Source organism: Balaenoptera physalus, assembly GCF_965194825.1.
Source record: "Balaenoptera physalus genome assembly, chromosome: 4".
Classification (NCBI taxonomy): Eukaryota; Metazoa; Chordata; class Mammalia; order Artiodactyla; family Balaenopteridae; genus Balaenoptera; species Balaenoptera physalus.
The window spans coordinates 92,826,119-92,842,269 of record NC_138891.1 but is presented as its reverse complement, the minus strand read 5'-3'; the positions used below and the strand labels follow the sequence as shown (position 1 = coordinate 92,842,269).

At 37.0% G+C, this 16,151-nt stretch overlaps 1 protein-coding gene across 1 annotated transcript in view; it reads right to left on the bottom strand.

Moving 5' to 3' along the window:
* Nucleotides 1-16,151, bottom strand: part of LOC309660121 (uncharacterized protein) — a 1,229,325-nt gene that overhangs the window by 371,463 nt on the left and 841,711 nt on the right. The gene's annotated exons all lie outside the window — the stretch shown is intronic.

Sequence of the window (16,151 nt, the reverse complement as noted above, 5' to 3'; positions counted from 1 at the left end):
GTTTAAGACTAAGACCATATAACTGAGTTCTGGTCAATGGACTGTGGAATGTGGTCAAATTAATGTATGCAATTTGGGGATCTGGCTCTAAAACATCCCATGAGATTCTACAGTCTCTCTGCTCACTGGCTGACTAAATGACAGCAGAGACCTCCAAGTTGAACCTACAAGACAGCAAAGACACAAGATAGAAGATTCCTGGATCCCTGAGTTGTTACTTGGAATAGATTCACCCAGAAGAGCTACCTGAGTTGCACTAAGCTGTGATATGAGCAAGAAATAAACTTTTATTGTCTTAAGCTATTAAAACTTGGGGGTTATTTGTTATGACACTTAGTGTTAATTGCCCTGAATAAATATCCTGACTTTGGGGACTTCAAGAAAACTCATAGATTACTTAGGTTACCTACTACCCTTATTTCATAATGAAAGAGAGACAGAGACAGAGATGAGAGAGAGTGAGAACTTGCTGCAAATCACACAGCCAATTAGCATAACTGAGGCTATAGTCCAAAACTCACTTTATAGTTCTTTGCTTGAAAAAGCCAGTAGAAAAGGCAAAGACTTTTAAAATAAAGACATTCTACAAATACATTCCCTTTTATTTCAGAATTTGACACCATAAATCAAGCACATGATGATATCCTCTGAACAATGCTAACTCTGGGGCAACAAGAGAATTAATTAGTGTGTCAAAATGCAAACATCGAGCTAGAGGTAATTAGATGTGAATATGATGCCATGTAGAATCTGAAAGGAAATGAAAGTAGAGAGAAACAGAGAGACACTGAATTTTCTCTGAAGGAGGATGTCAATAATAAGCATAAATGAAGAATAAACTCTGGCTACCTGGGGACACATCTCTTTGGAAACTGAGGTATAACGGCATAATGGAATGTCCAAAGTGGCTAGAGTTATGGGTAAGTTGGTGATAAATATTAGACAGTATAGCAGTTCTAAAATGAATGATTGAAAAAGTGCCAAGACATAACACAGCTATTCAAAGGAGCTATGGATAGATTAGATGGGAAAAAAAGAAAAAGAAAAAGAAAAAAACAAAGTTTTGAGAAGGGAGTTGAATGAATTAAAATGGAGACAAGAATGTACTTCACTTTTCAGCAAAAGCTTTCATGTGCAGTGGGGAATGGAATGGTAGTTGGAGCGATTAGCAAATCTTGATTTTTGAGGATCAGAGAAAGCTAAATTTTCTTTAAAAACATAGGTGAAGCAAATAGGGAAAAGATGAGGAGCCTCATGTTCACTGAGGGAGAACCTCAAATAAGCAAATATTGAATCTATTCAAAAATCATTTCAAACATAATTCCAAACTTTGATGCTTGGTCTTTCATTTAGTTTTTGCAAAACACTAACCTTTCAGTTTTTATTTATCTGATTCCCTGGGTAGTCCTACCAAAAAGAATCACTTTAAACCTAGATTCACTATCATGCATAATGTAAGGAGTCCATGTAGCAAAGGAAAAAAACCACTACTTTTATTTAAGTGCCTTTAAAAAATCCACAATAGTTTCACTTAAGGGGAATGTTTTTAGGGAAGCTCAATATTTCTTGAGACTCCAAAGTGAAACGACTTTTTGAAATCAAAGCAGAGATAAGCTTCTTATCACCACTCATAATGGAAGACTCTCAACTTCAGGCTCCGACAACAGCTTTCGCAGTCTTTATTTTAAACATTAACTGTAAAGTTTGACTGAAACTAATTTTGCCTAAAGAATTTCTCCCTAGTAAATTAAGAACATTAATTCATTTACTAATAAAGTAGAGCCTATCTGATTATAAATCATTGATGAACTATTCCACCTCTCTATACCGCACTCTCAACTTCCCCATTTACTGTATATCCATACCCACTGCAGTAAATATTGGTTGTTGTTGTTGATGATGGTAGTGGTGGTGGTGTATGTGGTAGAAGTTCTGCATTTTTCCTTTCTGTTAAAACAACAGCAACTCTACATCCTTGGGAATTACCTGTTCCTCATTCCATATGACTCTCTTTGGGCTCCCAATCAGAGCACATCTGCCATCAGTCTGTTGGGTGTACATTTAACTATCACACACAAAACCTCACACTTCTGACCATAGAAATTGGCTCAGGGAAAATCATATGACACAAGTTGTGCAAATTAGAGTCTTTATAAGGAATTTTATACAGATACTAAAGGAAACCTTTATCTTTCCCTTTAAATCATGACCTATAAAAAAAAATGTGATCCCAGAGCTGCTGGTGACCATGACTCTGTCATATAGAGAAGACCCTGAAAAAATTCTCAAGCAGGAGACTTAATCATGGTCCCTTAGTTTCAATTCTGAACATATTAAGGGCCTATTTTATATAAAACACTAGACTAGAGATAGTAAGAGACTGAAAAATAAGTATGATATTACCTCTTTGTTAAATTTTCAGTCTAGTTGATAGTCTGTAATGTTTTAATCATCAGAGTTTATTCAAAAGAACCTAAATGAGAACATTTTTTCCAGCTATTTGATGTAATGGTGATCAAATAGATACACTTCCTGGACTCACTGAGCTTATAGATTATGGAAAAAAAAAATGCATTAATCAGATAGCCACAGAAATATTTAGCTTCCAACTGTGATTAACATTCTGAGGCAAACCCAGCATATTTGAATATTTATGTAAAAGAGGCATCTATTCAAGATTTGGTGGTGGGGTGTGGTGATGATGGTAATTTAGTGGACTTGAAGGCTACAGTTGGAAGTAGACAAGGCCTAAACCCTTAATGCTGCTGCTCAGCCCTAAAGACACATCATGGCACTGGAAGACGTATCCTGCCTTTGACTAAAATGTTCAAGGTCTCCACTACCATCCTTTCTCCATCCTTCACCCCAACACTCCCTGGGAGCCCACAGAAAAGGAGCAAAGGAAGTTGAGGCAGAGGTGCTACTGGGACACACTCTGGAAGTCAGTGGAATGTGGCCTGAAACAGCAAGGTCTCCATACCCCTGGGACCAGGGAGGAGGGGTGTGGTTAAGAGAGTCATACCCGGGGCAATTGCTTCAGGCCGACTGATGGTGAGGAACTTCTAATAACATAGTGTTCAACAGAGAAAAATGAGATTACTTTCCACCAATGCTATTAAAAATTGGAGTGGCTGTTATCCACATCTGTCACCAGCAAAGCCCATTACCAATTCCCGGGAAATAAGAATAGAATCTTGGTAATAAGATAAACTCTAACCTTTTTTTTTTTTTTTCTCCTCTCTTTTTCTTTGTGCTTCCTCTAGTTTCACTTGCTGGCAGGATGCCGCACGCAGAGGCCTCGCACCCGGCTGGCCCTTCAGACCGCAGTTCCTCCAGCGAAATGGCTGCTCCGGACACCTCAGCTCCACGGCCGAGGGCAGATTCAAAATGGCGGAGGCGGGCTGCGCGCAGAGACGCTGCATCCGCGCTGCCGTCTGGAGTGAGAGCAGCACAGCTGAGCCTGACCCATGAGATCTCCGCCCCCTCCCACTAAGTCCCCATAAAGCAGCCCCACCCACAGCTGCAGCCTGTTAGGGAGAGCGTGTGCTCTAGAGTGTGAGCTCACACCTCTCGTTCTCTGAAAAAAGAATAAAACGTTCCTTTGCTTCTGAACTGAACTTGGTCTTGTTCTATTGCTGTGAGTGGCTCCCACTCTGCTGGGTCAGTAACACAATCCGCATATAAAGCTTGTACCACCTCAAAGGGAAGCAGGGAGGACAACATTTCCTCTTGAAGCGTATAAACTCCTCGATTATAAGCCTGTGAGACACTGGACGAATATTCTGAGGGAGCAGAGAAGATGAGTTTACTCGACATAGTCTACCATCTATGGCAAGATTGCTGGTCTGAGTTTTCTGCTATCAAACTATTGGGTCTGGCATAGGGCCTAACTTATAGTAAGTACTCAATCAATGTGTTGAATGAATGAACGATTATTACAATGAGAAAAAATTCCATGCTTATATTTAGCAACTTTGCCTACATTTCTAGGCAGAATGAATTATCTTTTTCCTTTTCAGTTATTTCTCTTACTATCCTTTCATCAATCCCTATCAGAAAAAAAAAAAAAATTAGATTCTCCTGACTTCATTCTTTACCTGAAAAAACTGTATCAATATAAAATAAATATCTTAATTATGTTTCTAGTTATTTAGGAAGTTTCACTGTTGGGTCATTAGCATCTTTTAAGCATCTTACCATTGCTATAGAGGAATTGCATTACCCCAGGTCCTACCCAAAGAGCTAACAGAAACAGTGATGACAAGTATCAAGTTCATTTCCAAAAGTGTGTGGTTATTTACTATTTACTATTCAGCATTGTGGGAGACTTTGATGGAGTTCTGCCTGGAAAGTTGGGAAAGGCATCACAGAGCAATGTAAGTACTCACAAAGCCGTGGAGGATCTAAAGATGTCAAATAGGCAAAAATGTGGGAAATATTCTAAAGAGAAGGAGGAAAATTAATAAAATTACATGCAGAGGAAAGTAGAGTTTGATTTTTAAGGATTCCTACAACTCTAGAGAATGTGAGCATTTTAACGTGGTTTGTAATGAATTACAATGTTAAGTTTTTCCAAGGAACTCTATTCTCCAATCGTTTATATCAATTTCTATCTATACAAACTATAATCTGGAGAATACCCATATGGTAAATAAACTTTCCTTGTTAGAGCAAATTTCTCTAAATTACAAGCTGGTGGAAGTTTTCTATAATTAAAGACAGTAGAAAGGGAAAATTAATAACTTCAAGTTGAAATTCTAACTATAAGGATATCTAATTGAGTCAAATTGTGAAAATTCAGCTATTTGTGGTTATGAGGTTTCTTTTATGAATCCATGTTTATATTATACAATCCACGTTCATGCTCTTCATAATCATCTATAGCTCCTTTCATAGCTCCTTCTTTATCTTTTAAAAGCTTCAAGAAAATACAAGCAGATTGTAAGTACAAAAACTAAATTCAAGGGCTTCCCTGGTGGCGCAGTGGTTGAGAGTCCGCCTGCCAATGCAGGGGACACGGGTTCGAGCCCTGGTCTGGGAAGATCCCACAAGCTGCGGAGCGACTAGGCCCGTGAGCCACAACTACTGAGCCTGCGCGTCTGGAGCCTGTGCTCCGCAACAAGAGAGGCCGCGATAGTGAGAGGCCAGCGCACCGCAATGAAGAGTGGCCCCCGCTTGCCGCAACTAGAGAAAGCCCTAGCACAGAAACGGAGACCCAATACAGTCATAAGTAAAAAAAAAAAAACTAAATTCAAAAGAAAAATAAAATGCCAATAAATAATTTAATATAAAAGAAAACAATTTAGAATGCAATAGTATGGGCCATTAGGATCACTAGAAAGTAAAGACAAACAGATAGCTTGAAGGATTAAAGGAAGAATGGATAAACTGATATAGAGGTTTTTATTCATCTGTCTATCCATCCACTCATCCATCCATTTATCTATCCATTCATTTGACCCCAAACTCTGTCTACAGTCAGGATTAATATTTTCAGATGCATATTTCCAGATACCCTTTGGACAACTCTATCAAGACCTTACAACTCTCTGTCTTTTAGAAAATTGAAAGCATCAACATTCATTTAATTTCTCAAGACAACAAACTCAGAGTCATTTTTGATTCAACATTTTCCTTTGCCACTCATACAAAATTGATTATCAAGTCATACTGATTTTACATTTGAAAGGTCTCATTAATTTTTTTTCTTTTTCTTTTTTTTTTTTTTTTTTTGAGCCACTGTCATAGGTCATCTCTTGCATGGATTACTGAAATAGAATTGTAACAGTTTTTTTTTTTTAATAAATAAATAAATTTATTTATTTATTTGTTTGTTTATTTATTTATTTATTTATTTATGACTGCGTTGGGTCTTCGTTGCTGCGCACGGGCTTTCTCTAGCTGTGGCGAGCGGGGGCTACTCTTCGTTGTGGTGCACGGCCTTCTCATTGAGGTGGCTCCTCTTATTGCGGGGCACGGGCTCTAGGCACACAGGCTTCAGTAGTTGTGGCACATGGGCTCAGTAGTTGTGGCTCATGGGCTCTAGAGTGCAGGCTCAGTAGTTGTGGCGTACAGGCTGAGTTGCTCTGCAGCATGTGGGATCTTCCTGGGCCAGGGCTCAAACCCATGTCTCCTGCATTGGCAGGCGGATTCTTAACCACTGCGCCACCAGGGAAGCCCCAGAAGTTTTTATTTTTTAAGAAATAAAATGCGGTTGATAAACCAAAGACTCTTTTTTTACCCCTCTCTGTTTTCATTTCCTTCCCACCCTTCCCAAACAAACACAGTACCCTGAAGTTGGTGTGCTTCCTTCCCATGCACTTTTTAAAAAAATATTACTCAGGCATAAAAAAGAATGAAATAATGCCATTTGCAGCAACATGGATGGACATAGAGATTATCCTATTAAGTGAATGAATTAAGTCAGACAGAGAAAGACAAATACCATAGGATATCACTTATTTGTGGAATCTAAAAAAATGATATAAATGAACTTATTTACAGAACGGAAGTAGACTCACAGACATGGAAAACAAACTTATGGTTACCAAAGGGGATAGCGGGAGGGAGGGGGGAGAGATAAATTAGGAGTTTGGGATTAATATATACACACTACTATATATAAAACAGACAAACAACAAAGACCTACTGTATAGCACAGGGAACTATATTCAGTGTCCTATAATAACTCATAATGGAAAAGAATCTGAAAAAGAATATATGTATGTATAACTGAATCACTTTGCTGTACACCTGAAGCTAACACAACATTGTAAATTAACTATACTTCAATTAAAAATGGTTTAAAATATTGTATCATGTATGTACACATCCAAAGCAATGTTCTGTATAGTTCTGCGTATTTTTAAAATAAAACTACATGGTGTAACACCATGCATATTCTTCTGCATCTTACTTTCTTTACTCAGTGTTACTTTACATTACTTCAACTTTTTTTTCATTCAACACTGTAAGATTTATTTCTGTTGATATGGTTTATTTGAAATACTGTGTAGTATTTATTCCATCTTCCTATCTTCCTGATATTTATTTTCAGTATTTTATTTTCAGCTTGTTGTTAACCATTGCCTTTTCCCAGTTGGTTATTATTAATGTTAGTAGTAATAGTAGTAGCAGTAGTAGTACTGGTCAATGATTATGTAAATTTACAAACATCTTCATCAATTCTTTTGCACATTTCTCCTACAACCCACTCTTTGTTTTGGTGTCACTTTCCTTGTTAGTAAAGTACATTTTGAAAGTAATAAACTGTCAGAGTCTTTGACTGAAAATTTCTACCTCTCTCTTAACTGAGTCCATAGCGATCATTTTACCTCAGCACAGGATATTATTTCATTGTTCTCTGGGAAAATTTTTACCCTAATTATTATTTTTTTATGTATCTTATGATTTTTTTCTGAGATATTTTTAAGATTTCTATATTGTTGGGACTTCGCCGGTGGCACAGTGGTTAAGACTCCACACTCCTAATGCAGGGGGCCAGAGTTCAATCCTGGGTCAGGGAACTAGATCCCACATGCATGCTGCAACTAAGAGTTCTCATGCCACAGCTAAGGAGCCCACATGCTGCAACTAAGAGAGACCACATGCCGCAACTAAGGAGCTGGCGAGCCGCAACTAAGGAGCCTGCTTGCTGCAACTAAGACCCAGCACAACCAAATAAATAAATAAACAAATATTTTTTTAAAAAAAGATTTCTATATTATTGATGTTCTATATTTCTTAAACTCAAGAAAATCTGGGCCTTTTTGTTTTGAATATTGCCTCTCATGTTTTCTCTTACAGAATTTTATCAGACACACGTTGGACACACTGGATCTATCCTCTATGATTCAAAACTACATTTTTTTGTGACCCATAACTTTATCTCTTTGAGCTATATTTTCTATGATTTTTTTTCAAGCCCACCTTCTCTTGGTTTATTTTCTCAGTGGAACATATCATCTAACAGTCTTTAAAATGTACTCTTTTTCTTTGTTACTTCTAAATTGAGGGGCTATATATTTCATTTCTTAATGTTGAATTTGTTCCTACCTTAAACTTGGCTCTTCTTTCCCACAGCTTAGTACTTTCACTGTGATTTCTATTTTTTTTTAAATTGTCTTAATCATTTACCATTTGAGTATTCATATTTCATTTTAGATTGTAATATTGTTTCCATTTCTTGGTGTTAATTTCTCTCTTTGTTGCATCTACCAAGTTGCCCCTAAGGTGATAGTTTCCTCATCTGTTTCGCACTTTTTTGAAAGTGAGTTCATTTTTAGTAAGACTCTTTGGCCTCTGGGGAATCTGAAGTGCTCTGACATGTAGAGTGGTTTATTTCCTTTGTGGCTATAGGAGTTTCAGTGGTGCAGTAGCCAGAATTCTAGATGACTCCCATGACCTCTTTCTCCTGATGTTACCTTATGATTATATTATATTACATGTGATGGTCAATTTATTTGCCAACTTTGCTAAGATTTAGTCCCCAGTTATTCAATGAAAGAGTAATCTAGGAGTTGCTCTGAAGGTATTTGTAGATGTGATTAAGTCCATAATTAGCTGACTTTAAGCTAGCAAGATTATCCTAGCTAGTCTGGGTGGGACTGATTTAATCAGGCTAAAGGCCTTAAGAGCAGAACTGAGACTTCTCAAAAGAAATTCTGCCTGTGGACAACCATTCCAGCCTGCCCTTCCTGCCAAGCTGTCCAATGGATTTCAGACTTTCCTAGCCAATCCCCACACTCACATATGCCAATTCCTAGCAATAAATCCCTTAGTATACATCTCTTCTTCTGTTTCTCTGTTTGAACACTGACTGACATATTGGCAAATAATTTTTTCATATGTAATTAAAGATAGAAAAGGAACAAGTACCCCAACTCTACATGTACAAGGAACTTAATTCTGCCAACAACCTGAATGAGCCTCAAAGCAGATTCTTCCCCAGGATGTCCAGATAAGAGCTCAGCCCAGCTGACACCTTGATTCTGGCCTTGTATGACTGTAAGCAGAGAACCCAGCTCGGTCTGCCAGGTCTTTTGGCCTAGAGCACTGTGAGTTAATAAACAGGCATTGTTTTAAGCCACTAGGTTGGTGGTAATTTGTTACACAGCAATAAAAAACCAATAGTAGTGTTTTGGACTAGTATTTGTATTGATTTCTTAGGTTAGCATTCCATACCATGGATAGTGTAATGTGAACTTCATCTACTTATGCATGACCAGGCTTGAGTTTAAATTTCTGGTGTGTGACTATTTACACCCTTAGCCTCTGGCAGGCTGCATTCTTTCTTGTAGTTTCTTTAGTCAGTGGTGGATGAAACATGACTAATTCTGTTTTTATGAAGCAGGCAGCTCTTGGCTTTATGAACGATCTCAGGTCCAGGTCCACTTACCTATTTCAGAATTTCTACAATTAATCTTCTAAAAATCTCTTTCATACAATACTTTTAAGGGCTAGTCTGAGGCTTCTTTAGATAAGGAATGGATCTAGAAAGAATAGAAAATGCAGAAGTAGTTTTTCTTACAGCAAAAAAAAAAAAAAAAGATAAGTTTCTTTCTCAAAACTTCCAACCTAAACATATAATTATAATTATGAGAAAAACCAGGATCAGGTGGTAGAATGAGACTAGAATACAGTTTTACAATCACCGGATTCCTTGGGGACAAATATTTCAGAATTTAGCACTTTTCCAATGTGACAAAGGTAAGGCAGGGCATTTACTATATATTACATAACATCCCTTCTAAGCCTGGGTCAGTGTCCTATGATCAAAGACACTGGGATGCAGTATATCAATATTCACACTAAGTGGAAAAATAAAGAATATGAAGAAGTTTCACTGCTATTTGGTTCATGTTAGGGCAGAGTTTACCACCAAACAAATTAAAATAAATTCTAAGATTTGGGAGCGCTTAGATTTTGGAATTTTAATAAGGGACTGTGTGTGGGTATAAACATTCAGTGGAAAGTGTTTTTAGGAGTGAAAAAAGGGATCCTAAAAATTGGGATAAAAATAATATTCTTCCATAAATAATAAAGAAAATCTCGACAACAGGGCTTTCCCGATAATTATAGATCTTTTGAGAGCCCTTGACTACACATACTACTTTTACGCAGGCTTAGCACTTGGTGTTTTAAACCTGCCCTTTTAAATTGTGAATTCCACCTGGATAGAAATATAGCCTACCACTATTAATACTAAATAGATATTGTACTGTCAAAAAGTAACCAAACCATCAGATTATTTGGCCATGTGCTATCTCACAGATCCTCTGAATTCTGTTTTCCTTGGGGATAACAGCAATGTTTGTTCGTAATTGGACACTGTCATTCTAAAGGGGTCCTACACCCACAGATGCCACCATGGCTGAGAGGAATCTGATTTACAGCTTAGTAAGGAAAAAAAAAAAGTCATTTACTTCTTTTGTTGCTCTGCAAAGGCAATTAGACAAGAGCGGAAGCTGCATATAATTCTGGAACAATGCTGAATGGGGAGTGTGTGTGTGTGTTTGTGTGTGCATGTGCCTGTGTAGCATTTTAAAGCAGGTGTAAATAAATAATCTTTTCATTTATTTTAATTCTTTCAAAGAAGCAGACACTAGGAAAATAAGAAAAGAACAGTAGAGAGCTTTGTGAAGGAGAACAGTTGTCATCAATATCTGATTTTCATTCCTGTCACCTTTAATTCCAGGATACATTGTCATGTCTTAAGTGATCCTCCATTCAAACTCTGTGTTTAGAGTATTTGCAATGACAAAGAGCTTAAATCTAGGACATCTTGATCTACTACTAACAGTGTTTGTCACAGTTCAAATAAACATTTACCTCTTGTGCTCAATGATTTTCTTGATAATCTCTGGCCTTTGTTCTGACTTTGTTTTCTGTTCTGCTGAGGCTGTTTTCCTGAATCTAACTACACCAACTGAGAGATCAAGGACTGGTTCCTCTTTCAGCCAACAGAATATAAAACATTTCTATTAAAACAGCTTTTGAAATCACCCCTCCTCTACTTTTACTTAGTTTCTCTTATCACCTGTGCTTTCAGTTAAGAAAAGTTAGTCGTCATCCTCATAGGTGACAAATGGATGAAAGGACTGATGATGACAGCAGTGGGCTGCAGTAGGAGTTAATTATGCCCTGGTACATGTCTTTCATTAAGGTGCTATTTCCTTCACCAGAGCCCTCAATAAAGCATTTCTCAAAGGGCCCCTTAGAAGTCTGTGCAGGGAGGAGCAGTCTATCCGGCAGTTCCAGGAGGGATGTAGTGCTGCATCCTGTGAGGTGGCATTAATGAGGCTGAGTAATGCAACTTGACAAGGCCTGATGAATGGGACTCTCTGGGGGGATGGTCTGACAAAGGTAGGCTCCATGACAAGCATAGTTTTCTAAACAATGTGAGGCTTCATTTATCAGTTGATTGGTTATGAAAATGATCTAGTTCAAAAAGAGGATTGGGATTTAATGAAGAAATTGTCTTCAGTGGTTAGAAGCAATATGAGTTGATGGTATTACCAATGATGGGTTTATTGGTAATTCTGCTTTTCATCCTGTGACCATCAGAGAAATCTCTGGCTAGAGAGCCTGACTAAGAAATTGCTTAATGGCAAATTGGAGTGAAAAAATGGTACCTCTGGACTTAACATTTTTTGTGGCTCTCATATATGTCTAGATATGCCAAAGGTGGGAACTGATACCATCTAATAGCTTTGGCTTCTAAAATATGCTCTATCACCACAGTCTTGATTATAATGTTTTATATCTTCAGGTTAGAAGAGTCTTCTGGATTTTTTTGTTATGCCCCATACTTAACGAATATAAGCTTTGAAAGACAATTTGAAAAGGGGTACTCCTTACTTGTTTTTTCCTACATTGGAAACTAGAAACTTAACTATAATAGTTGCATTGGTTTTACTAGATATGTTTAGTAATGGAGATTAAAGGTATTTAAATTAAGACACTGTGGAGATGACAACATTTTGTTGAGGGAGATTACGAAATACTCATACAGAATGAAGTAAAGAGTTAGTACACCAGATTTGGATTTCAGTCTTGAGTTCCTCTCTTCAAAACAACTGACAACAACCCTTAACCACTGCACTTAATGAAGTAGTTCTTATTAGAACATTGCCTTGTTCCACATCATTTATGTTGGGATGTCAACTTCTTATATTTCTAGGCCTTTGTTATAAAGGTTTTTGTATGACTGTAGTTTTTCAAGTCATTGGTTTTGGTACCCTCACATATGCTTTGCAAAATGTTGGCCCTGGGTCTGTGATGTAGCAGCTCTCTATTAACCTGTGTGCTCCATCCATGTCTACCGGTGGCTTTGTTCTCTTCGTGGTATCAACATCATCATCTTCATTATTATCACTATTAATTTTGGTGGAACGATAGAGGAAGATATGTTTGTAAAGTCTCCATTTTCTTGAAGAATGAGAAGGAAAGAGATGCACAATTACCAGGAGGCATGGAAGCAATGAAGTTTTCTATGCAACACTACTAAATATATCCATCTTGCCCTCCTTCCCCACAGGCAAAAGTAGGATTGGCACTACTGCAGTTAATTTCTAAATTCTGTATACTGTCTTCAAGCCAATCCCATGCTTGAAATAACATGATCTACTGATAGATATACAGCTGTCTCTCTAAAACAATTCCCAATTCATTTGCAAGTCAACTAATCCTTTGTCTCATTTTGCTTCTATTTTGAGGCCCCATTTGTGTCTGGAAGAAGTTTTTGAAATATGAAGATGATGATAATCATAATATGCTTTTGTGAAGTTCAAATTCTACAAATTCTTTCATTAACATCACAGAATTCATCTCTTATAATAGCTAAAGGGAGGGAGAGAGTTTCAAATCTACAAATACAGAGAAGAGGTGAGTTGCAGAAAATAAGAGAGAATTTACAAAGAAAATTCATATAGTTCTGAGTTTAAGTGTCCTGATTAATCTACACATCTACATTAAGTTCTTTCAAACCTGAATTTAAGCTCTAAACAAGTATTTTATTACATGGCTTATCCTAAATTCTCCCTAACGTTAATGAAATCTTTGAATCTTGAAAAACATGTGAGAATTCAAATGCAGTGTTCACAGTGCCATTTCAGTGTCTCTCTTCACTTTTTTATGGTAGTGTAGAAGGTTTGGCACCTCTTCTGGGCTTGTCTAATTACTGCTTGCTCTTGGCATTTAGCCCAGTTAATCTCATTTTATTTCCTTCTACAGAGTATCCCAGATAGAGTAGGGTTATTTTGAGATCTTTACAGTGAATAAATGAAATTTTTCTTAGGTGGCTGCTATCACTTCTAAATCAAAGCCTTCTTTTTATGTCATTGATAAAAGAAACACATTAGGCCAATTTAAAAGCAATGTCAATTTATAATTTTATGTGTGTGTGTGTGTGTGTGTGTGTGTGTGTGTGTGTGTGTGTATGAATGATGGGCCAGATAAGATAAAGAGAAGATAATCTCTGGGTGGAAGATTCCTGAAGTCAAAATAATTTTTCTTTATTATAGTGGTTTCTATAAACTTTAATAGTACTCTTTTTCATTATTTATTAAATGTATTTCAGGAGTTCATATGAAGGACAAACACAAAGCAAAACCTGTATAGCTCAAACTACCCCAAAGAAGACCACTGTATGACTTTTTGTTAATCTCTCTGAGTTTTATCATATGCTACCATGATACCCACATGAAAATCTTTGGAGTTGGAGACTTGAAGTCCAGAAATAGAATGTGAAGATAGACATAAAATCACCAACTTCATACCCTACTATCACAGTATCTGGCATTAAACACATACACATACACACACATACACATCCACTGAAAGTTGGCCTTTTCAAATTCTAAAACTTTTCCCTTGTACCAAAATGATTAATTTTGATAAGTGCCCAAATGTTTATATGAGTTATAGAGTAAACAGAAAATGTTTGAAAATAGGAAAAATGTCTATAATTTTGCCACAACTGAGCTTTTCTAAAAGAATTTATTCACTCTTTCCCAGCCTATTCATGAAGAAGCAAAACTCAGTAAATGTAGGGGCACATGTGGATTTGTTATATAACTTTGGAATCATAGAAAATAATTTCCCATTTTTTTTCTGAAATATTTAGCTCAGAGACATGCTGATCAACAAAAATAATCTAAATTTAAGACATGTAGATATTTTTTGGTAACTTGTTAGTTTTGAGGAAAAATTAGCAACGAATTAGATAGTTGAACATATATACATGTGCACACGTGCATTGAATTTCAATATACTATGTTTTTTGCTGATTAACTTCTGGGGCAAGTAATTTCAAAAGGTTTCTGTCTTAATATTCTGGGCATCTAAGGTTAATTATTTCATAGAGCTATTATAAAGTTGTGAAATTTCACAAACTATCATAGTAGTGTATATATCATGTATGGTACATAACCATGTTGTACAATCCTCAGTATTCCAGTATAGAAAACAATAGGAATTCTAATCCTGTGACATATATTTTGCTAGTGTGAACTAGTACAAACAGGGGGTGGGGCAGTAGGTATGGCTAAAACAGTAAGTAATGCGAAGAGATTGAAAAAGTTGAAAACAATATATAAAATGAAGCAAAATTGACATCTAGACCATTTCAGCAATTTTTACGTTAAAATATCATCATTGTTTCTGCAAGGAGGAAAGATATGTTATTTTGGAGGCTTTCCCTACATTCAATTTAATCTCTTCTGGGTACCGATTTTGCTCCTTTGACAGCACCACCGTGCTCATTATGTACCTCAAGTCATCAAGCAGAGGTTAGGAGAGAGGAAGCCTGTTCCCTGAAGCAATTTCTTTCGGCAATGCTGCTAGAGCACAGTTCAGAATTATCTTTAATATGAATGAGAAGCTGGAGCCACTTGAATAGGCAGATGGAGTTTTGTTTTTCCCCCCAGACCATGAACTTGTCTGCTTCTTTTTTCGAAGAACATTCATCATCTTGGTTGCTGTTTTGTCTAACCTTGTTCTGCCATTCTTTCCAATTACTCAGTTTAGTTTATCCATTCCAGGTTAGCTAATTGGCTTTGCTTAGCCCTCCTTTTCACACATTTCCATCCCATTCCACATGTAATTCAAGTCCCATTAGCTCTCACTTCATTTAAACCAACATAGGGCTCATGGGAGTAGTAGGACTGTTGGAAACAGGTGCAACTGGCCAGATGGCTGCCTTGCCAAGAGGGCAAAGCAGACTGAGCAGCTCCCTTGCCAAATGCAGACTGTCAGGCTGAGACAGCTAAAAGGGTTAGCAGAGGGCTAAACATGGATTTAATTGCTATAGTTCTTCTGCTACTGGTTCCCTCTTAGACTCCAAATGCATATTCTTTTCAGGCTTAAAGCCAACTTTAAGAAACAATCAAGTTGCTTATAAAACATCAGGCATCCACCACTATAATGGATGCTGCCAGGACATTGCTTGGTTCTATTTCAAAAGAAATAAGACCAGTTCTAGTGCTTATTTGGGTGCTAATTTGCTTCTGTGAACATCTATTTTCATGCCATATTTGCTACTCCCTAAGACTGTCTCATGGTTTTTAATTCAGAGGGCACCCATTCTGAACCTTGGATTACCCGCTGGTCTACTTTCTCCTTTATTGGCCAGGGCTGCAGAACAGAAAATCATGTGGATCTTGCCTACTGCAAATTCATGGTATCCAGTATCAAACAAGCTCTAGCCCAGTGGGTTTATTTTTTCCTTTTTTTTCAGAATATTCCACAAAAAAATTTTAAATGCTACCATTAAATCCAGATTCTGCCTACTTCACTTTTGCAAAGATGACTGGACCTCTATTTCTTATTATCTGTTGGCCACATATTCCTCCATATCTGACTTTGTTTCACGTGACTAATAATACTGTGTGTTTAAGGGACATCATTTGCCTGGTAATTTCCAACCCCAGTTATTTTTTATCTTCAGTCTCCATTTCCCTGAACTTGAAGCAATGAACACTAAGTCCATGTAAATCACCATATTTTATTTTATGAGATTTTATTTTTTTTATTGGGGCTTTTGAAAGAGCATATTTTTGATTTCCATTTAATCTTCTGGTCCCATCTTTTCTCTTTTTTCTTAATGCATTCTGTACATCTGGGTGTTATTCAAGACTCTCTTCCATCCTCTA